The following is a 21,229-nucleotide window of genomic DNA, read 5'->3' as shown; positions in this document are numbered from 1 at the left end:
CAATGAAGCTGGAATCCAATATCTAATCGCCGATTTTTAGCGAGTCCACACGCCAGGGTGGTCGGGGTCCAATGCAGCCCCGGCCAGGCCCAGGCCCCTTGGACTGGGCCACAGGAGGACACAGAGGAGGGTCCCGGCACCCCCGGTCGCATTGCCAGCAGTTCTCCAAGGGCTTGGGCGTTTTCCAGAGGTAGGAGATGGAGGGGACTGATTTCTTCAGCGCCCCACAAACCACGCCACCCCACCCATGGGACACATCCCTAGAGAGAGAGAGAGACGCCCCATACAGTCGCTCCCCTCCCCCATGCGCTGTGCCCCAGCCCGGGCCCGGGGGAATAGGCGGCAGCCCACCCACAGGGTGGGGGGCCCAGCTGAAAGGGGTTGTCGGGGAGGGCGGCCCCTGCCTGGGGTCAAAGGGCGGGCGATCCGCGCGTGCGCAATGGGCGGCGGCGGCGGCGGCGGCGGCGGCGGCGGGGGCGGCCACGAGCTGGGGGTGGGGGGCGGGTAGGTGAAGGAGGCCAGGCGAGGAGAGGAAGGGGGCTGGAAGGTCTCCACCTTGGCGAGTCCAGCCGTGGAGGCGCATCTTGTGTGAGTGTGAGTGTGTGTGTGTGTGTGTGTGTGTGTGTGTATAGAGAGACAGCCCCCCACCCCGGCCCACCGCTCCCTGCCCGCCCCGCCCCGCCCCGCCTGTCACCCCCGTCCCTCGGAGCCCGCCGGACCCGGCCGGTGAACTCAACAGGCCCGGCCCGGCGCGGGTCAGCGCCGGTGCGGGGCCTGGGGCGGGAGGAGGCGGCGGGGAAGCGCAGAGAGGCTCGGCTTCTTGAGCGGGGCAGGGGCGCCCTCCGCCGTCTAGGGCCACACCACCCTGAACGCGCCCGACCTCGTCTGGTCTCGGAAGCTAAGCAGGGTCGGGCCTGGTTAGTACTTGGATGGGAGACCGCCTGGGAATACCGGGTGCCGTAGGCTTCTTCTTTTTTTTTTTTTTTTTGTTTTGCCTCTTGTTCTGTCCCCTCTCTGGGAGCGAGGCGGCGGCCCGGGGTGGGGGTCACCCCCACCCTCAGCGCCCGCCGCGGTGCCTGGCGCCCCAGCCCGCACCGTGGGGCCTCCTCTTGTCCCAAGCCGCGACACCGCCGTCACGCGGCAGCATGCGTGGCTTCTGGACTGTCAGGTCTCAGACCAAAGGTCTGCTCTGTGGGAACCGACACGCTGGAGGAAACCTTGAGAGTCTGAGAGGGGAGGGAGTTCCAGAAGAAGGCCAGGATGTCATTTTGAGGGAGTATGTGACCAGAACTCGTCCCGTTGCTTTTGGGGTTCTATGGGCTACACGTAGGAATCTTTGGTGGTGGCACCTGATGTTGGGGGATCCGGAGTCACACCCAGACCTGCTCCACAGGCCTCCTTTTACTTTTCTCTTCGGATTCATTATTTTTAAAAAGTGTCTCTTATCTCTATGATTGCATTTTCTTTTCTCTCTCTTTTCAAGCAGATGATGGGAGTCCAAGTATTAAGGTGACATGTGTTGCCCGTGCCCCCCTCCCCCCTGTGTTCTTATTCATTTACCTCTGATGTCGTTCCAGCGTATTGTGGGGGTACCAATGTTAAGGTCGGGTACGTTGCCCTCTCCCAGCCTCCCCCCTCGGGTCAGAGCCTCAAGTGCGCCCATCCCCCAGTCGGTGCGCACCCATCCCATTCCTAATGGAGGTGTATGCCCATCCCCTCCCCCCACCCGCCCGACACCCACCCGATGAATGTGATTCCTCTGTGTTCACTTAGGTGTCCATCGGTTCGTACCCATTTGCTGGTGAGCGCGAGCACGTGGTGCTCGTGTGTCCATTCTTGGGCTACCTGGCTTACTGGAACGGGTTCCAGCTCTGGCCAGGAGAACCACGAGAGGTGCCCTCTCACCGCTGCTCCTCCTAGCTGAATAGCACTCCGTGGTGTCCACGCGCCACATTTCATTTACGCACTCGTGGGTCGATGGGCACTCGGGTCGCTTCCAGGTCTTTGCGATTGTGACTTGTGCCCTGACTCTAACCCTAACCCTTACCCAGCCCGTCTCCTCCTCGGCCCCTGCCTGACTGACTCCTTCCCGCCCGGCCTGTCACCTGTCACCGTCCTCTGCCCCTGCCTGACACGCTCCTCCCCGCCCGGGCCGTCACCGTCCTCGGCCCCTGCCTGACGGGGCTCCTCCGTCGCCTGGGCCTTCCAAGGGCTTGGTGTGGACGCTGGTTCCAGGACGCCCTCCCAGGAACCCGGTAGCAGGGCGGCCGCAGCGTCTCGCGCCACCCAACCGTCCGCCGGCCGGCGGCCGTCGCTAAGTGGCCTGCGGGGGACGTGCCCCCACTGTGGGGCGGGCGCCCAGCCTGGTGTCTTCTCTGAGGCCCCGTGGCTGCTTTTCCCCCCCCCCAAGGGGAGAGCCGCGGAGGTGGGGACCGCCTCCTCGTGGGGACGTACACCCAGCTCTCCACGTCGGATTCCGGGGCTCTCTGTCCTGCCAGAAGGCCCAGCTGGCCTGCGGGTCCTTAGAGTGGCAAAAACATCCGAAAACTGAGATTGAGGGTCCGGTGGTTGTCTGCACTTTTGTGCTGGGCACCCCAGGGAGGCCCGGGGGCTGCCTGGACAACGCGGTCTGCTGGGCAGGGGGGGGGTTTGGAGGTGCAACTGATGCCCTTTGCACTTTGGGTAGCAAGTGTCTGAGGTGTCTCTGAGCCCTGCGCCATGTCGGGGGTGGGGGGTGGGAGGTCGGGGGGGGTGGAGGAGCAGGAGGAGGAGGAGGAGGAGGTGGGAAGGGCCGTGGCCTGCAGTCGTCTTCCCGGGGTGGCTTCTTCCACAGGCTGCTTGGCCTGGGCTCCCTGCACCTGGGCCTTTGGAGGACTGGCCCTGTGCTTGCCAACGCTTCCCCTGCAGGGACCCAGAGCTGGGAGGTTGCATCTCTCAGCCCTGGGTCGGGCAGAGCCCCAGCGGGCCATGTCCACAACCTCTCTCAGCACGGGTCCCCCAGAAGGCCCCTTTGGGACCAGGATTCTCTTGCGGGTGACTCTTTAAGGTCTGGCCCCTGGATGGAGGGGCACCAGGAGTAGAGGAGCAGGAAGGGGAAGGGGGTGGCCATGCGAGGGGACACTTTCAGGCCAAGTCCCAGCTTCAGCCTGATCCTCCTGGGAACCCCGGGGTGTACGTCACACCTCCTGGTTGTCCCGCTCTGAGACAAGGAGCCGGGCTTCGCATTCCCCCAGCAGCCAGTCGTGGGCTGAGGACACCTGGGGCGTTGGGAACTCCCTGGCTTCTCCTTGGCTTAACATCTGGAGCTGCTTGTGAATCGTGCCGCCACACACACCCGAGTGCAGGTGTCTTCTGCACAGACTGCGGGCCTCGCTCTTCTGAATGCCGCTAGCTCGCCACCCACCCACGGGTGAACCTGGTCAGGGTACTTTCTCTCGGGGGCAGACTCTGATCCTGGCGGGCTACCGGTGTTTCTGTTTGCTCGTTTCTTTCTTCCATTTCGGGAAAGGCTTCCTTACTGGGTGTGGAAATCTCCTATGCCTTTCCTCGCCTATTCTGTCAGCTTTAAAATTCTCTTTCAGTTGCCACCCTCACAGATGGATTAGGAAACTCTTTCCGGTGCACTCATTAGTGAAATGACCTCAATGAAGCTGGAATCCAATATCTAATCGCCGATTTTTAGCGAGTCCACACGCCAGGGTGGTCGGGGTCCAATGCAGCCCCGGCCAGGCCCAGGCCCCTTGGACTGGGCCACAGGAGGACACAGAGGAGGGTCCCGGCACCCCCGGTCGCATTGCCGGCAGTTCTCCAAGGGCTTGGGCGTTTTCCAGAGGTAGGAGATGGAGGGGACTGATTTCTTCAGCGCCCCACAAACCACGCCACCCCACCCATGGGACACATCCCTAGAGAGAGAGAGAGACGCCCCATACAGTCGCTCCCCTCCCCCATGCGCTGTGCCCCAGCCCGGGCCCGGGGGAATAGGCGGCAGCCCACCCACAGGGTGGGGGGCCCAGCTGAAAGGGGTTGTCGGGGAGGGCGGCCCCTGCCTGGGGTCAAAGGGCGGGCGATCCGCGCGTGCGCAATCGGCGGCGGCGGCGGCGGCGGCGGGGGCGGCCACGAGCTGGGGGTGGGGGGCGGGTAGGTGAAGGAGGCCAGGCGAGGAGAGGAAGGGGGCTGGAAGGTCTCCACCTTGGCGAGTCCAGCCGTGGAGGCGCATCTTGTGTGAGTGTGAGTGTGTGTGTGTGTGTGTGTGTGTATAGAGAGACAGCCCCCCACCCCGGCCCACCGCTCCCTGCCCGCCCCGCCCCGCCCCGCCTGTCACCCCCGTCCCTCGGAGCCCGCCGGACCCGGCCGGTGAACTCAACAGGCCCGGCCCGGCGCGGGTCAGCGCCGGCGCGGGGCCTGGGGCGGGAGGAGGCGGCGGGGAAGCGCAGAGAGGCTCGGCTTCTTGAGCGGGGCAGGGGCGCCCTCCGCCGTCTAGGGCCACACCACCCTGAACGCGCCCGACCTCGTCTGGTCTCGGAAGCTAAGCAGGGTCGGGCCTGGTTAGTACTTGGATGGGAGACCGCCTGGGAATACCGGGTGCCGTAGGCTTCTTCTTTTTTTTTTTTTTTTGTTTTGCCTCTTGTTCTGTCCCCTCTCTGGGAGCGAGGCGGCGGCCCGGGGTGGGGGTCACCCCCACCCTCAGCGCCCGCCGCGGTGCCTGGCGCCCCAGCCCGCACCGTGGGGCCTCCTCTTGTCCCAAGCCGCGACACCGCCGTCACGCGGCAGCATGCGTGGCTTCTGGACTGTCAGGTCTCAGACCAAAGGTCTGCTCTGTGGGAACCGACACGCTGGAGGAAACCTTGAGAGTCTGAGAGGGGAGGGAGTTCCAGAAGAAGGCCAGGATGTCATTTTGAGGGAGTATGTGACCAGAACTCGTCCCGTTGCTTTTGGGGTTCTATGGGCTACACGTAGGAATCTTTGGTGGTGGCACCTGATGTTGGGGGATCCGGAGTCACACCCAGACCTGCTCCACAGGCCTCCTTTTACTTTTCTCTTCGGATTCATTATTTTTAAAAAGTGTCTCTTATCTCTATGATTGCATTTTCTTTTCTCTCTCTTTTCAAGCAGATGATGGGAGTCCAAGTATTAAGGTGACATGTGTTGCCCGTGCCCCCCTCCCCCCTGTGTTCTTATTCATTTACCTCTGATGTCGTTCCAGCGTATTGTGGGGGTACCAATGTTAAGGTCGGGTACGTTGCCCTCTCCCAGCCTCCCCCCTCGGGTCAGAGCCTCAAGTGCGCCCATCCCCCAGTCGGTGCGCACCCACCCCATTCCTAATGGAGGTGTATGCCCATCCCCTCCCCCCACCCGCCCGACACCCACCCGATGAAGGTGATTCCTCTGTGTCCACTTAGGTGTCCATCGGTTCGTACCCATTTGCTGGTGAGCGCGAGCACGTGGTGCTCGTGTGTCCATTCTTGGGCTACCTGGCTTACTGGAACGGGTTCCAGCTCTGGCCAGGAGAACCACGAGAGGTGCCCTCTCACCGCTGCTCCTCCTAGCTGAATAGCACTCCGTGGTGTCCACGCGCCACATTTCATTTACGCACTCGTGGGTCGATGGGCACTCGGGTCGCTTCCAGGTCTTTGCGATTGTGACTTGTGCCCTGACTCTAACCCTAACCCTTACCCAGCCCGTCTCCTCCTCGGCCCCTGCCTGACTGACTCCTTCCCGCCCGGCCTGTCACCTGTCACCGTCCTCTGCCCCTGCCTGACACGCTCCTCCCCGCCCGGGCCGTCACCGTCCTCGGCCCCTGCCTGACGGGGCTCCTCCGTCGCCTGGGCCTTCCAAGGGCTTGGTGTGGACGCTGGTTCCAGGACGCCCTCCCAGGAACCCGGTAGCAGGGCGGCCGCAGCGTCTCGCGCCACCCAACCGTCCGCCGGCCGGCGGCCGTCGCTAAGTGGCCTGCGGGGGACGTGCCCCCACTGTGGGGCGGGCGCCCAGCCTGGTGTCTTCTCTGAGGCCCCGTGGCTGCTTTTCCCCCCCCCCAAGGGGAGAGCCGCGGAGGTGGGGACCGCCTCCTCGTGGGGACGTACACCCAGCTCTCCACGTCGGATTCCGGGGCTCTCTGTCCTGCCAGAAGGCCCAGCTGGCCTGCGGGTCCTTAGAGTGGCAAAAACATCCGAAAACTGAGATTGAGGGTCCGGTGGTTGTCTGCACTTTTGTGCTGGGCACCCCAGGGAGGCCCGGGGGCTGGCTGGACAACGCGGTCTGCTGGGCAGGGGGGGGGTTTGGAGGAGCAACTGATGCCCTTTGCACTTTGGGTAGCAAGTGTCTGAGGTGTCTCTGAGCCCTGCGCCATGTCGGGGGTGGGGGGTGGGAGGTCGGGGGGGGTGGAGGAGCAGGAGGAGGAGGAGGAGGAGGTGGGAAGGGCCGTGGCCTGCAGTCGTCTTCCCGGGGTGGCTTCTTCCACAGGCTGCTTGGCCTGGGCTCCCTGCACCTGGGCCTTTGGAGGACTGGCCCTGTGCTTGCCAACGCTTCCCCTGCAGGGACCCAGAGCTGGGAGGTTGCATCTCTCAGCCCTGGGTCGGGCAGAGCCCCAGCGGGCCATGCCCACAACCTCTCTCAGCACGGGTCCCCCAGAAGGCTCCTTTGGGACCAGGATTCTCTTGCGGGTGACTCTTTAAGGTCTGGCCCCTGGATGGAGGGGCACCAGGAGTAGAGGAGCAGGAAGGGGAAGGGGGTGGCCATGCGAGGGGACACTTTCAGGCCAAGTCCCAGCTTCAGCCTGATCCTCCTGGGAACCCCGGGGTGTACGTCACACCTCCTGGTTGTCCCGCTCTGAGACAAGGAGCCGGGCTTCGCATTCCCCCAGCAGCCAGTCGTGGGCTGAGGACACCTGGGGCGTTGGGAACTCCCTGGCTTCTCCTTGGCTTAACATCTGGAGCTGCTTGTGAATCGTGCCGCCACACACACCCGAGTGCAGGTGTCTTCTGCACAGACTGCGGGCCTCGCTCTTCTGAATGCCGCTAGCTCGCCACCCACCCACGGGTGAACCTGGTCAGGGTACTTTCTCTCGGGGGCAGACTCTGATCCTGGCGGGCTACCGGTGTTTCTGTTTGCTCGTTTCTTTCTTCCATTTCGGGAAAGGCTTCCTTACTGGGTGTGGAAATCTCCTATGCCTTTCCTCGCCTATTCTGTCAGCTTTAAAATTCTCTTTCAGTTGCCACCCTCACAGATGGATTAGGAAACTCTTTCCGGTGCACTCATTAGTGAAATGACCTCAATGAAGCTGGAATCCAATATCTAATCGCCGATTTTTAGCGAGTCCACACGCCAGGGTGGTCGGGGTCCAATGCAGCCCCGGCCAGGCCCAGGCCCCTTGGACTGGGCCACAGGAGGACACAGAGGAGGGTCCCGGCACCCCCGGTCGCATTGCCGGCAGTTCTCCAAGGGCTTGGGCGTTTTCCAGAGGTAGGAGATGGAGGGGACTGATTTCTTCAGCGCCCCACAAACCACGCCACCCCACCCATGGGACACATCCCTAGAGAGAGAGAGAGACGCCCCATACAGTCGCTCCCCTCCCCCATGCGCTGTGCCCCAGCCCGGGCCCGGGGGAATAGGCGGCAGCCCACCCACAGGGTGGGGGGCCCAGCTGAAAGGGGTTGTCGGGGAGGGCGGCCCCTGCCTGGGGTCAAAGGGCGGGCGATCCGCGCGTGCGCAATCGGCGGCGGCGGCGGCGGCGGCGGCGGCGGCGGCGGGGGTGGCCACGAGCTGGGGGTGGGGGGCGGGTAGGTGAAGGAGGCCAGGCGAGGAGAGGAAGGGGGCTGGAAGGTCTCCACCTTGGCGAGTCCAGCCGTGGAGGCGCATCTTGTGTGAGTGTGAGTGTGTGTGTGTGTGTGTGTGTGTGTGTGTGTATAGAGAGACAGCCCCCCACCCCGGCCCACCGCTCCCTGCCCGCCCCGCCCCGCCCCGCCTGTCACCCCCGTCCCTCGGAGCCCGCCGGACCCGGCCGGTGAACTCAACAGGCCCGGCCCGGCGCGGGTCAGCGCCGGTGCGGGGCCTGGGGCGGGAGGAGGCGGCGGGGAAGCGCAGAGAGGCTCGGCTTCTTGAGCGGGGCAGGGGCGCCCTCCGCCGTCTAGGGCCACACCACCCTGAACGCGCCCGACCTCGTCTGGTCTCGGAAGCTAAGCAGGGTCGGGCCTGGTTAGTACTTGGATGGGAGACCGCCTGGGAATACCGGGTGATGTAGGCTTCTTCTTTTTTTTTTTTTTTTTGTTTTGCCTCTTGTTCTGTCCCCTCTCTGGGAGCGAGGCGGCGGCCCGGGGTGGGGGTCACCCCCACCCTCAGCGCCCGCCGCGGTGCCTGGCGCCCCAGCCCGCACCGTGGGGCCTCCTCTTGTCCCAAGCCGCGACACCGCCGTCACGCGGCAGCATGCGTGGCTTCTGGACTGTCAGGTCTCAGACCAAAGGTCTGCTCTGTGGGAACCGACACGCTGGAGGAAACCTTGAGAGTCTGAGAGGGGAGGGAGTTCCAGAAGAAGGCCAGGATGTCATTTTGAGGGAGTATGTGACCAGAACTCGTCCCGTTGCTTTTGGGGTTCTATGGGCTACACGTAGGAATCTTTGGTGGTGGCACCTGATGTTGGGGGATCCGGAGTCACACCCAGACCTGCTCCACAGGCCTCCTTTTACTTTTCTCTTCGGATTCATTATTTTTAAAAAGTGTCTCTTATCTCTATGATTGCATTTTCTTTTCTCTCTCTTTTCAAGCAGATGATGGGAGTCCAAGTATTAAGGTGACATGTGTTGCCCGTGCCCCCCTCCCCCCTGTGTTCTTATTCATTTACCTCTGATGTCGTTCCAGCGTATTGTGGGGGTACCAATGTTAAGGTCGGGTACGTTGCCCTCTCCCAGCCTCCCCCCTCGGGTCAGAGCCTCAAGTGCGCCCATCCCCCAGTCGGTGCGCACCCACCCCATTCCTAATGGAGGTGTATGCCCATCCCCTCCCCCCACCCGCCCGACACCCACCCGATGAATGTGATTCCTCTGTGTTCACTTAGGTGTCCATCGGTTCGTACCCATTTGCTGGTGAGCGCGAGCACGTGGTGCTCGTGTGTCCATTCTTGGGCTACCTGGCTTACTGGAACGGGTTCCAGCTCTGGCCAGGAGAACCACGAGAGGTGCCCTCTCACCGCTGCTCCTCCTAGCTGAATAGCACTCCGTGGTGTCCACGCGCCACATTTCATTTACGCACTCGTGGGTCGATGGGCACTCGGGTCGCTTCCAGGTCTTTGCGATTGTGACTTGTGCCCTGACTCTAACCCTAACCCTTACCCAGCCCGTCTCCTCCTCGGCCCCTGCCTGACTGACTCCTTCCCGCCCGGCCTGTCACCTGTCACCGTCCTCTGCCCCTGCCTGACACGCTCCTCCCCGCCCGGGCCGTCACCGTCCTCGGCCCCTGCCTGACGGGGCTCCTCCGTCGCCTGGGCCTTCCAAGGGCTTGGTGTGGACGCTGGTTCCAGGACGCCCTCCCAGGAACCCGGTAGCAGGGCGGCCGCAGCGTCTCGCGCCACCCAACCGTCCGCCGGCCGGCGGCCGTCGCTAAGTGGCCTGCGGGGGACGTGCCCCCACTGTGGGGCGGGCGCCCAGCCTGGTGTCTTCTCTGAGGCCCCGTGGCTGCTTTTCCCCCCCCCCCAAGGGGAGAGCCGCGGAGGTGGGGACCGCCTCCTCGTGGGGACGTACACCCAGCTCTCCACGTCGGATTCCGGGGCTCTCTGTCCTGCCAGAAGGCCCAGCTGGCCTGCGGGTCCTTAGAGTGGCAAAAACATCCGAAAACTGAGATTGAGGGTCCGGTGGTTGTCTGCACTTTTGTGCTGGGCACCCCAGGGAGGCCCGGGGGCTGGCTGGACAACGCGGTCTGCTGGGCAGGGGGGGGGTTTGGAGGAGCAACTGATGCCCTTTGCACTTTGGGTAGCAAGTGTCTGAGGTGTCTCTGAGCCCTGCGCCATGTCGGGGGTGGGGGGTGGGAGGTCGGGGGGGGTGGAGGAGCAGGAGGAGGAGGAGGAGGAGGTGGGAAGGGCCGTGGCCTGCAGTCGTCTTCCCGGGGTGGCTTCTTCCACAGGCTGCTTGGCCTGGGCTCCCTGCACCTGGGCCTTTGGAGGACTGGCCCTGTGCTTGCCAACGCTTCCCCTGCAGGGACCCAGAGCTGGGAGGTTGCATCTCTCAGCCCTGGGTCGGGCAGAGCCCCAGCGGGCCATGTCCACAACCTCTCTCAGCACGGGTCCCCCAGAAGGCCCCTTTGGGACCAGGATTCTCTTGCGGGTGACTCTTTAAGGTCTGGCCCCTGGATGGAGGGGCACCAGGAGTAGAGGAGCAGGAAGGGGAAGGGGGTGGCCATGCGAGGGGACACTTTCAGGCCAAGTCCCAGCTTCAGCCTGATCCTCCTGGGAACCCCGGGGTGTACGTCACACCTCCTGGTTGTCCCGCTCTGAGACAAGGAGCCGGGCTTCGCATTCCCCCAGCAGCCAGTCGTGGGCTGAGGACACCTGGGGCGTTGGGAACTCCCTGGCTTCTCCTTGGCTTAACATCTGGAGCTGCTTGTGAATCGTGCCGCCACACACACCCGAGTGCAGGTGTCTTCTGCACAGACTGCGGGCCTCGCTCTTCTGAATGCCGCTAGCTCGCCACCCACCCACGGGTGAACCTGGTCAGGGTACTTTCTCTCGGGGGCAGACTCTGATCCTGGCGGGCTACCGGTGTTTCTGTTTGCTCGTTTCTTTCTTCCATTTCGGGAAAGGCTTCCTTACTGGGTGTGGAAATCTCCTATGCCTTTCCTCGCCTATTCTGTCAGCTTTAAAATTCTCTTTCAGTTGCCACCCTCACAGATGGATTAGGAAACTCTTTCCGGTGCACTCATTAGTGAAATGACCTCAATGAAGCTGGAATCCAATATCTAATCGCCGATTTTTAGCGAGTCCACACGCCAGGGTGGTCGGGGTCCAATGCAGCCCCGGCCAGGCCCAGGCCCCTTGGACTGGGCCACAGGAGGACACAGAGGAGGGTCCCGGCACCCCCGGTCGCATTGCCGGCAGTTCTCCAAGGGCTTGGGCGTTTTCCAGAGGTAGGAGATGGAGGGGACTGATTTCTTCAGCGCCCCACAAACCACGCCACCCCACCCATGGGACACATCCCTAGAGAGAGAGAGAGACGCCCCATACAGTCGCTCCCCTCCCCCATGCGCTGTGCCCCAGCCCGGGCCCGGGGGAATAGGCGGCAGCCCACCCACAGGGTGGGGGGCCCAGCTGAAAGGGGTTGTCGGGGAGGGCGGCCCCTGCCTGGGGTCAAAGGGCGGGCGATCCGCGCGTGCGCAATCGGCGGCGGCGGCGGCGGCGGCGGGGGCGGCCACGAGCTGGGGGTGGGGGGCGGGTAGGTGAAGGAGGCCAGGCGAGGAGAGGAAGGGGGCTGGAAGGTCTCCACCTTGGCGAGTCCAGCCGTGGAGGCGCATCTTGTGTGAGTGTGAGTGTGTGTGTGTGTGTGTGTGTGTATAGAGAGACAGCCCCCCACCCCGGCCCACCGCTCCCTGCCCGCCCCGCCCCGCCCCGCCTGTCACCCCCGTCCCTCGGAGCCCGCCGGACCCGGCCGGTGAACTCAACAGGCCCGGCCCTGCGCGGGTCAGCGCCGGCGCGGGGCCTGGGGCGGGAGGAGGCGGCGGGGAAGCGCAGAGAGGCTCGGCTTCTTGAGCGGGGCAGGGGCGCCCTCCGCCGTCTAGGGCCACACCACCCTGAACGCGCCCGACCTCGTCTGGTCTCGGAAGCTAAGCAGGGTCGGGCCTGGTTAGTACTTGGATGGGAGACCGCCTGGGAATACCGGGTGCCGTAGGCTTCTTCTTTTTTTTTTTTTTTTGTTTTGCCTCTTGTTCTGTCCCCTCTCTGGGAGCGAGGCGGCGGCCCGGGGTGGGGGTCACCCCCACCCTCAGCGCCCGCCGCGGTGCCTGGCGCCCCAGCCCGCACCGTGGGGCCTCCTCTTGTCCCAAGCCGCGACACCGCCGTCACGCGGCAGCATGCGTGGCTTCTGGACTGTCAGGTCTCAGACCAAAGGTCTGCTCTGTGGGAACCGACACGCTGGAGGAAACCTTGAGAGTCTGAGAGGGGAGGGAGTTCCAGAAGAAGGCCAGGATGTCATTTTGAGGGAGTATGTGACCAGAACTCGTCCCGTTGCTTTTGGGGTTCTATGGGCTACACGTAGGAATCTTTGGTGGTGGCACCTGATGTTGGGGGATCCGGAGTCACACCCAGACCTGCTCCACAGGCCTCCTTTTACTTTTCTCTTCGGATTCATTATTTTTAAAAAGTGTCTCTTATCTCTATGATTGCATTTTCTTTTCTCTCTCTTTTCAAGCAGATGATGGGAGTCCAAGTATTAAGGTGACATGTGTTGCCCGTGCCCCCCTCCCCCCTGTGTTCTTATTCATTTACCTCTGATGTCGTTCCAGCGTATTGTGGGGGTACCAATGTTAAGGTCGGGTACGTTGCCCTCTCCCAGCCTCCCCCCTCGGGTCAGAGCCTCAAGTGCGCCCATCCCCCAGTCGGTGCGCACCCACCCCATTCCTAATGGAGGTGTATGCCCATCCCCTCCCCCCACCCGCCCGACACCCACCCGATGAAGGTGATTCCTCTGTGTCCACTTAGGTGTCCATCGGTTCGTACCCATTTGCTGGTGAGCGCGAGCACGTGGTGCTCGTGTGTCCATTCTTGGGCTACCTGGCTTACTGGAACGGGTTCCAGCTCTGGCCAGGAGAACCACGAGAGGTGCCCTCTCACCGCTGCTCCTCCTAGCTGAATAGCACTCCGTGGTGTCCACGCGCCACATTTCATTTACGCACTCGTGGGTCGATGGGCACTCGGGTCGCTTCCAGGTCTTTGCGATTGTGACTTGTGCCCTGACTCTAACCCTAACCCTTACCCAGCCCGTCTCCTCCTCGGCCCCTGCCTGACTGACTCCTTCCCGCCCGGCCTGTCACCTGTCACCGTCCTCTGCCCCTGCCTGACACGCTCCTCCCCGCCCGGGCCGTCACCGTCCTCGGCCCCTGCCTGACGGGGCTCCTCCGTCGCCTGGGCCTTCCAAGGGCTTGGTGTGGACGCTGGTTCCAGGACGCCCTCCCAGGAACCCGGTAGCAGGGCGGCCGCAGCGTCTCGCGCCACCCAACCGTCCGCCGGCCGGCGGCCGTCGCTAAGTGGCCTGCGGGGGACGTGCCCCCACTGTGGGGCGGGCGCCCAGCCTGGTGTCTTCTCTGAGGCCCCGTGGCTGCTTTTCCCCCCCCCAAGGGGAGAGCCGCGGAGGTGGGGACCGCCTCCTCGTGGGGACGTACACCCAGCTCTCCACGTCGGATTCCGGGGCTCTCTGTCCTGCCAGAAGGCCCAGCTGGCCTGCGGGTCCTTAGAGTGGCAAAAACATCCGAAAACTGAGATTGAGGGTCCGGTGGTTGTCTGCACTTTTGTGCTGGGCACCCCAGGGAGGCCCGGGGGCTGGCTGGACAACGCGGTCTGCTGGGCAGGGGGGGGGTTTGGAGGAGCAACTGATGCCCTTTGCACTTTGGGTAGCAAGTGTCTGAGGTGTCTCTGAGCCCTGCGCCATGTCGGGGGTGGGGGGTGGGAGGTCGGGGGGGGTGGAGGAGCAGGAGGAGGAGGAGGAGGAGGTGGGAAGGGCCGTGGCCTGCAGTCGTCTTCCCGGGGTGGCTTCTTCCACAGGCTGCTTGGCCTGGGCTCCCTGCACCTGGGCCTTTGGAGGACTGGCCCTGTGCTTGCCAACGCTTCCCCTGCAGGGACCCAGAGCTGGGAGGTTGCATCTCTCAGCCCTGGGTCGGGCAGAGCCCCAGCGGGCCATGCCCACAACCTCTCTCAGCACGGGTCCCCCAGAAGGCTCCTTTGGGACCAGGATTCTCTTGCGGGTGACTCTTTAAGGTCTGGCCCCTGGATGGAGGGGCACCAGGAGTAGAGGAGCAGGAAGGGGAAGGGGGTGGCCATGCGAGGGGACACTTTCAGGCCAAGTCCCAGCTTCAGCCTGATCCTCCTGGGAACCCCGGGGTGTACGTCACACCTCCTGGTTGTCCCGCTCTGAGACAAGGAGCCGGGCTTCGCATTCCCCCAGCAGCCAGTCGTGGGCTGAGGACACCTGGGGCGTTGGGAACTCCCTGGCTTCTCCTTGGCTTAACATCTGGAGCTGCTTGTGAATCGTGCCGCCACACACACCCGAGTGCAGGTGTCTTCTGCACAGACTGCGGGCCTCGCTCTTCTGAATGCCGCTAGCTCGCCACCCACCCACGGGTGAACCTGGTCAGGGTACTTTCTCTCGGGGGCAGACTCTGATCCTGGCGGGCTACCGGTGTTTCTGTTTGCTCGTTTCTTTCTTCCATTTCGGGAAAGGCTTCCTTACTGGGTGTGGAAATCTCCTATGCCTTTCCTCGCCTATTCTGTCAGCTTTAAAATTCTCTTTCAGTTGCCACCCTCACAGATGGATTAGGAAACTCTTTCCGGTGCACTCATTAGTGAAATGACCTCAATGAAGCTGGAATCCAATATCTAATCGCCGATTTTTAGCGAGTCCACACGCCAGGGTGGTCGGGGTCCAATGCAGCCCCGGCCAGGCCCAGGCCCCTTGGACTGGGCCACAGGAGGACACAGAGGAGGGTCCCGGCACCCCCGGTCGCATTGCCGGCAGTTCTCCAAGGGCTTGGGCGTTTTCCAGAGGTAGGAGATGGAGGGGACTGATTTCTTCAGCGCCCCACAAACCACGCCACCCCACCCATGGGACACATCCCTAGAGAGAGAGAGAGACGCCCCATACAGTCGCTCCCCTCCCCCATGCGCTGTGCCCCAGCCCGGGCCCGGGGGAATAGGCGGCAGCCCACCCACAGGGTGGGGGGCCCAGCTGAAAGGGGTTGTCGGGGAGGGCGGCCCCTGCCTGGGGTCAAAGGGCGGGCGATCCGCGCGTGCGCAATCGGCGGCGGCGGCGGCGGCGGCGGCGGAGGCGGCGGCGGGGGTGGCCATGAGCTGGGGGTGGGGGGCGGGTAGGTGAAGGAGGCCAGGCGAGGAGAGGAAGGGGGCTGGAAGGTCTCCACCTTGGCGAGTCCAGCCGTGGAGGCGCATCTTGTGTGAGTGTGAGTGTGTGTGTGTGTGTGTGTGTGTGTGTGTGTATAGAGAGACAGCCCCCCACCCCGGCCCACCGCTCCCTGCCCGCCCCGCCCCGCCTGTCACCCCCGTCCCTCGGAGCCCGCCGGACCCGGCCGGTGAACTCAACAGGCCCGGCCCGGCGCGGGTCAGCGCCGGTGCGGGGCCTGGGGCGGGAGGAGGCGGCGGGGAAGCGCAGAGAGGCTCGGCTTCTTGAGCGGGGCAGGGGCGCCCTCCGCCGTCTAGGGCCACACCACCCTGAACGCGCCCGACCTCGTCTGGTCTCGGAAGCTAAGCAGGGTCGGGCCTGGTTAGTACTTGGATGGGAGACCGCCTGGGAATACCGGGTGATGTAGGCTTCTTCTTTTTTTTTTTTTTTTTGTTTTGCCTCTTGTTCTGTCCCCTCTCTGGGAGCGAGGCGGCGGCCCGGGGTGGGGGTCACCCCCACCCTCAGCGCCCGCCGCGGTGCCTGGCGCCCCAGCCCGCACCGTGGGGCCTCCTCTTGTCCCAAGCCGCGACACCGCCGTCACGCGGCAGCATGCGTGGCTTCTGGACTGTCAGGTCTCAGACCAAAGGTCTGCTCTGTGGGAACCGACACGCTGGAGGAAACCTTGAGAGTCTGAGAGGGGAGGGAGTTCCAGAAGAAGGCCAGGATGTCATTTTGAGGGAGTATGTGACCAGAACTCGTCCCGTTGCTTTTGGGGTTCTATGGGCTACACGTAGGAATCTTTGGTGGTGGCACCTGATGTTGGGGGATCCGGAGTCACACCCAGACCTGCTCCACAGGCCTCCTTTTACTTTTCTCTTCGGATTCATTATTTTTAAAAAGTGTCTCTTATCTCTATGATTGCATTTTCTTTTCTCTCTCTTTTCAAGCAGATGATGGGAGTCCAAGTATTAAGGTGACATGTGTTGCCCGTGCCCCCCTCCCCCCTGTGTTCTTATTCATTTACCTCTGATGTCGTTCCAGCGTATTGTGGGGGTACCAATGTTAAGGTCGGGTACGTTGCCCTCTCCCAGCCTCCCCCCTCGGGTCAGAGCCTCAAGTGCGCCCATCCCCCAGTCGGTGCGCACCCACCCCATTCCTAATGGAGGTGTATGCCCATCCCCTCCCCCCACCCGCCCGACACCCACCCGATGAATGTGATTCCTCTGTGTTCACTTAGGTGTCCATCGGTTCGTACCCATTTGCTGGTGAGCGCGAGCACGTGGTGCTCGTGTGTCCATTCTTGGGCTACCTGGCTTACTGGAACGGGTTCCAGCTCTGGCCAGGAGAACCACGAGAGGTGCCCTCTCACCGCTGCTCCTCCTAGCTGAATAGCACTCCGTGGTGTCCACGCGCCACATTTCATTTACGCACTCGTGGGTCGATGGGCACTCGGGTCGCTTCCAGGTCTTTGCGATTGTGACTTGTGCCCTGACTCTAACCCTAACCCTTACCCAGCCCGTCTCCTCCTCGGCCCCTGCCTGACTGACTCCTTCCCGCCCGGCCTGTCACCTGTCACCGTCCTCTGCCCCTGCCTGACACGCTCCTCCCCGCCCGGGCCGTCACCGTCCTCGGCCCCTGCCTGACGGGGCTCCTCCGTCGCCTGGGCCTTCCAAGGGCTTGGTGTGGACGCTGGTTCCAGGACGCCCTCCCAGGAACCCGGTAGCAGGGCGGCCGCAGCGTCTCGCGCCACCCAACCGTCCGCCGGCCGGCGGCCGTCGCTAAGTGGCCTGCGGGGGACGTGCCCCCACTGTGGGGCGGGCGCCCAGCCTGGTGTCTTCTCTGAGGCCCCGTGGCTGCTTTTCCCCCCCCCCCAAGGGGAGAGCCGCGGAGGTGGGGACCGCCTCCTCGTGGGGACGTACACCCAGCTCTCCACGTCGGATTCCGGGGCTCTCTGTCCTGCCAGAAGGCCCAGCTGGCCTGCGGGTCCTTAGAGTGGCAAAAACATCCGAAAACTGAGATTGAGGGTCCGGTGGTTGTCTGCACTTTTGTGCTGGGCACCCCAGGGAGGCCCGGGGGCTGGCTGGACAACGCGGTCTGCTGGGCAGGGGGGGGGTTTGGAGGAGCAACTGATGCCCTTTGCACTTTGGGTAGCAAGTGTCTGAGGTGTCTCTGAGCCCTGCGCCATGTCGGGGGTGGGGGGTGGGAGGTCGGGGGGGGTGGAGGAGCAGGAGGAGGAGGAGGAGGAGGTGGGAAGGGCCGTGGCCTGCAGTCGTCTTCCCGGGGTGGCTTCTTCCACAGGCTGCTTGGCCTGGGCTCCCTGCACCTGGGCCTTTGGAGGACTGGCCCTGTGCTTGCCAACGCTTCCCCTGCAGGGACCCAGAGCTGGGAGGTTGCATCTCTCAGCCCTGGGTCGGGCAGAGCCCCAGCGGGCCATGTCCACAACCTCTCTCAGCACGGGTCCCCCAGAAGGCCCCTTTGGGACCAGGATTCTCTTGCGGGTGACTCTTTAAGGTCTGGCCCCTGGATGGAGGGGCACCAGGAGTAGAGGAGCAGGAAGGGGAAGGGGGTGGCCATGCGAGGGGACACTTTCAGGCCAAGTCCCAGCTTCAGCCTGATCCTCCTGGGAACCCCGGGGTGTACGTCACACCTCCTGGTTGTCCCGCTCTGAGACAAGGAGCCGGGCTTCGCATTCCCCCAGCAGCCAGTCGTGGGCTGAGGACACCTGGGGCGTTGGGAACTCCCTGGCTTCTCCTTGGCTTAACATCTGGAGCTGCTTGTGAATCGTGCCGCCACACACACCCGAGTGCAGGTGTCTTCTGCACAGACTGCGGGCCTCGCTCTTCTGAATGCCGCTAGCTCGCCACCCACCCACGGGTGAACCTGGTCAGGGTACTTTCTCTCGGGGGCAGACTCTGATCCTGGCGGGCTACCGGTGTTTCTGTTTGCTCGTTTCTTTCTTCCATTTCGGGAAAGGCTTCCTTACTGGGTGTGGAAATCTCCTATGCCTTTCCTCGCCTATTCTGTCAGCTTTAAAATTCTCTTTCAGTTGCCACCCTCACAGATGGATTAGGAAACTCTTTCCGGTGCACTCATTAGTGAAATGACCTCAATGAAGCTGGAATCCAATATCTAATCGCCGATTTTTAGCGAGTCCACACGCCAGGGTGGTCGGGGTCCAATGCAGCCCCGGCCAGGCCCAGGCCCCTTGGACTGGGCCACAGGAGGACACAGAGGAGGGTCCCGGCACCCCCGGTCGCATTGCCGGCAGTTCTCCAAGGGCTTGGGCGTTTTCCAGAGGTAGGAGATGGAGGGGACTGATTTCTTCAGCGCCCCACAAACCACGCCACCCCACCCATGGGACACATCCCTAGAGAGAGAGAGAGACGCCCCATACAGTCGCTCCCCTCCCCCATGCGCTGTGCCCCAGCCCGGGCCCGGGGGAATAGGCGGCAGCCCACCCACAGGGTGGGGGGCCCAGCTGAAAGGGGTTGTCGGGGAGGGCGGCCCCTGCCTGGGGTCAAAGGGCGGGCGATCCGCGCGTGCGCAATCGGCGGCGGCGGCGGCGGCGGCGGCGGGGGCGGCCACGAGCTGGGGGTGGGGGGCGGGTAGGTGAAGGAGGCCAGGCGAGGAGAGGAAGGGGGCTGGAAGGTCTCCACCTTGGCGAGTCCAGCCGTGGAGGCGCATCTTGTGTGAGTGTGAGTGTGTGTGTGTGTGTGTGTGTGTATAGAGAGACAGCCCCCCACCCCGGCCCACCGCTCCCTGCCCGCCCCGCCCCGCCCCGCCTGTCACCCCCGTCCCTCGGAGCCCGCCGGACCCGGCCGGTGAACTCAACAGGCCCGGCCCGGCGCGGGTCAGCGCCGGCGCGGGGCCTGGGGCGGGAGGAGGCGGCGGGGAAGCGCAGAGAGGCTCGGCTTCTTGAGCGGGGCAGGGGCGCCCTCCGCCGTCTAGGGCCACACCACCCTGAACGCGCCCGACCTCGTCTGGTCTCGGAAGCTAAGCAGGGTCGGGCCTGGTTAGTACTTGGATGGGAGACCGCCTGGGAATACCGGGTGCCGTAGGCTTCTTCTTTTTTTTTTTTTTTTTGTTTTGCCTCTTGTTCTGTCCCCTCTCTGGGAGCGAGGCGGCGGCCCGGGGTGGGGGTCACCCCCACCCTCAGCGCCCGCCGCGGTGCCTGGCGCCCCAGCCCGCACCGTGGGGCCTCCTCTTGTCCCAAGCCGCGACACCGCCGTCACGCGGCAGCATGCGTGGCTTCTGGACTGTCAGGTCTCAGACCAAAGGTCTGCTCTGTGGGAACCGACACGCTGGAGGAAACCTTGAGAGTCTGAGAGGGGAGGGAGTTCCAGAAGAAGGCCAGGATGTCATTTTGAGGGAGTATGTGACCAGAACTCGTCCCGTTGCTTTTGGGGTTCTATGGGCTACACGTAGGAATCTTTGGTGGTGGCACCTGATGTTGGGGGATCCGGAGTCACACCCAGACCTGCTCCACAGGCCTCCTTTTACTTTTCTCTTCGGATTCATTATTTTTAAAAAGTGTCTCTTATCTCTATGATTGCATTTTCTTTTCTCTCTCTTTTCAAGCAGATGATGGGAGTCCAAGTATTAAGGTGACATGTGTTGCCCGTGCCCCCCTCCCCCCTGTGTTCTTATTCATTTACCTCTGATGTCGTTCCAGCGTATTGTGGGGGTACCAATGTTAAGGTCGGGTACGTTGCCCTCTCCCAGCCTCCCCCCTCGGGTCAGAGCCTCAAGTGCGCCCATCCCCCAGTCGGTGCGCACCCACCCCATTCCTAATGGAGGTGTATGCCCATCCCCTCCCCCCACCCGCCCGACACCCACCCGATGAAGGTGATTCCTCTGTGTCCACTTAGGTGTCCATCGGTTCGTACCCATTTGCTGGTGAGCGCGAGCACGTGGTGCTCGTGTGTCCATTCTTGGGCTACCTGGCTTACTGGAACGGGTTCCAGCTCTGGCCAGGAGAACCACGAGAGGTGCCCTCTCACCGCTGCTCCTCCTAGCTGAATAGCACTCCGTGGTGTCCACGCGCCACATTTCATTTACGCACTCGTGGGTCGATGGGCACTCGGGTCGCTTCCAGGTCTTTGCGATTGTGACTTGTGCCCTGACTCTAACCCTAACCCTTACCCAGCCCGTCTCCTCCTCGGCCCCTGCCTGACTGACTCCTTCCCGCCCGGCCTGTCACCTGTCACCGTCCTCTGCCCCTGCCTGACACGCTCCTCCCCGCCCGGGCCGTCACCGTCCTCGGCCCCTGCCTGACGGGGCTCCTCCGTCGCCTGGGCCTTCCAAGGGCTTGGTGTGGACGCTGGTTCCAGGACGCCCTCCCAGGAACCCGGTAGCAGGGCGGCCGCAGCGTCTCGCGCCACCCAACCGTCCGCCGGCCGGCGGCCGTCGCTAAGTGGCCTGCGGGGGACGTGCCCCCACTGTGGGGCGGGCGCCCAGCCTGGTGTCTTCTCTGAGGCCCCGTGGCTGCTTTTCCCCCCCCCAAGGGGAGAGCCGCGGAGGTGGGGACCGCCTCCTCGTGGGGACGTACACCCAGCTCTCCACGTCGGATTCCGGGGCTCTCTGTCCTGCCAGAAGGCCCAGCTGGCCTGCGGGTCCTTAGAGTGGCAAAAACATCCGAAAACTGAGATTGAGGGTCCGGTGGTTGTCTGCACTTTTGTGCTGGGCACCCCAGGGAGGCCCGGGGGCTGGCTGGACAACGCGGTCTGCTGGGCAGGGGGGGGGTTTGGAGGAGCAACTGATGCCCTTTGCACTTTGGGTAGCAAGTGTCTGAGGTGTCTCTGAGCCCTGCGCCATGTCGGGGGTGGGGGGTGGGAGGTCGGGGGGGGTGGAGGAGCAGGAGGAGGAGGAGGAGGAGGTGGGAAGGGCCGTGGCCTGCAGTCGTCTTCCCGGGGTGGCTTCTTCCACAGGCTGCTTGGCCTGGGCTCCCTGCACCTGGGCCTTTGGAGGACTGGCCCTGTGCTTGCCAACGCTTCCCCTGCAGGGACCCAGAGCTGGGAGGTTGCATCTCTCAGCCCTGGGTCGGGCAGAGCCCCAGCGGGCCATGCCCACAACCTCTCTCAGCACGGGTCCCCCAGAAGGCTCCTTTGGGACCAGGATTCTCTTGCGGGTGACTCTTTAAGGTCTGGCCC

General features: G+C 63.8%; 6 non-coding genes across 6 annotated transcripts; all 6 read left to right on the top strand.

Moving 5' to 3' along the window:
- The first annotated feature begins 847 nt into the window (after window positions 1-847).
- LOC142866938 (5S ribosomal RNA) lies at window positions 848-966 on the top strand. Its single transcript, XR_012916672.1, has one exon. It is a non-coding gene; the product is annotated as a 5S ribosomal RNA (ribosomal RNA).
- Window positions 967-4,474: 3,508 nt separating this feature from the next.
- On the top strand, window positions 4,475-4,593 carry LOC142866927 (5S ribosomal RNA). The gene has a single exon (XR_012916671.1). It is a non-coding gene; the product is annotated as a 5S ribosomal RNA (ribosomal RNA).
- A 3,527-nt stretch (window positions 4,594-8,120) lies between these two features.
- On the top strand, window positions 8,121-8,239 carry LOC142866742 (5S ribosomal RNA). The gene has a single exon (XR_012916572.1). It is a non-coding gene; the product is annotated as a 5S ribosomal RNA (ribosomal RNA).
- Window positions 8,240-11,748: 3,509 nt separating this feature from the next.
- On the top strand, window positions 11,749-11,867 carry LOC142866916 (5S ribosomal RNA). The gene has a single exon (XR_012916670.1). It is a non-coding gene; the product is annotated as a 5S ribosomal RNA (ribosomal RNA).
- Window positions 11,868-15,391: 3,524 nt separating this feature from the next.
- LOC142866741 (5S ribosomal RNA) lies at window positions 15,392-15,510 on the top strand. The gene has a single exon (XR_012916571.1). It is a non-coding gene; the product is annotated as a 5S ribosomal RNA (ribosomal RNA).
- Window positions 15,511-19,022: 3,512 nt separating this feature from the next.
- LOC142866905 (5S ribosomal RNA) lies at window positions 19,023-19,141 on the top strand. Its single transcript, XR_012916669.1, has one exon. It is a non-coding gene; the product is annotated as a 5S ribosomal RNA (ribosomal RNA).
- The last annotated feature ends 2,088 nt before the right edge of the window (window positions 19,142-21,229 follow it).

This window comes from Microcebus murinus, unplaced genomic scaffold (assembly GCF_040939455.1).
Source record: "Microcebus murinus isolate Inina unplaced genomic scaffold, M.murinus_Inina_mat1.0 scaf007_hap2_Mmur4.0, whole genome shotgun sequence".
NCBI classification, from domain to species: domain Eukaryota; kingdom Metazoa; phylum Chordata; class Mammalia; order Primates; family Cheirogaleidae; genus Microcebus; species Microcebus murinus.
Note: the sequence above shows the minus strand (reverse complement) of the source record. Positions and strands in the feature narration are given on the sequence as shown.